The following is a 1,184-nucleotide window of genomic DNA, read 5'->3' as shown; positions in this document are numbered from 1 at the left end:
GGGTTTGAACCACCAGCCTACTGGTTAGCAGTCAAATGCCTTAGGCACTACACCACCAGAGCTCATATGGTGGGTAAAGGGTCAGCAAAAAAAAGAGGAAGCCCCTCAATGAAATAGACTGATACAATAGCTGCAACAATGGTTCAGGCATGGCAATGGTTGTGAGGATGGGGTTGGACAGGCCAGTGTTTTGTTCTGTTGTACAAAGTCACTATGGGTAGGACCCAACTTGACAGCAGCTAACAACATGGAAAGTGTGGGAGCTGGGATTTGAAGGCGGTCTTCCCACTGGGATTTGAAGGCGATCTGACTCTAGAGCTTGTTTTTACCCACAATGCTAATAATCTCTGATGACTTCTTCCTCTGAACCCCTAGAATATTGTACTTATATTTTATCTTGCCTCTTGAAAAAAAAAAAAAAGGAATTTATCTTCTATATTGTAACCTGCATGAGGACAGGAATTGTGTCTTTGTGATCTCTGTAGGTCTTGTAAGAACGGACGGTGCTTTTACATAATGCAATAACAATCTGAGAATCAGTGGTAGGTTTCAGTATAACTTTCCACTATTTGAGGAGCTGTTGCCATGAACTGGGCTGGGTATGTCTCACATGCACCTTTAGTTATGCTTCACAACATTCCTACGAGATAGCGTGACTTTTGCCATTTTAAACACGAAGAATGTGGTCACACAACTTGATCAAGGTTATGAGCTGTGAAAGGCTGGCTCACTCATTGTCTACTTAAGGTCTGTGGGCCCAGCTCAGCATACATGTGAGAAGACAAGTGATTGCCACTGCAGAGGTATATTGGTGGTGGAAAGATGCCAGGAGAGACCCAGTTCAGAGAAACTTTACACATTGCCAAAGTTATCTCTGACAACGGAGTTGCCTTTGATAACCTGGTAGCAAACTTGGTACCAATGAACCATCATCACACACCAGGTGGAACTGAAAGGATGCACTTGAACCATCCTACCTCCTACAGGACTGAAATGTCGGCATCTATCATAGGTACTAGGCAAGTAGTAGATGTTTAGAAGTATTGCTTGACTAAGTGAGCAAACTCATTCTCATCTCGATAAAATCATTATAAATATATGGGAGCTCTGGTAGCATAGTGCCTAAGGCACTTGACTGCTAACCAGAAGGCTGGTGGTTCAAACCCACTAGCCACTCCTCGGAA

The sequence above is a fragment of the Orycteropus afer genome, unplaced genomic scaffold (genome assembly GCF_000298275.1).
Source record: "Orycteropus afer afer isolate SDZICR_OR568_19922 unplaced genomic scaffold, OryAfe1.0 scaffold00630, whole genome shotgun sequence".
NCBI classification, from domain to species: Eukaryota; Metazoa; Chordata; class Mammalia; order Tubulidentata; family Orycteropodidae; genus Orycteropus; species Orycteropus afer.
Note: the sequence above shows the minus strand (reverse complement) of the source record.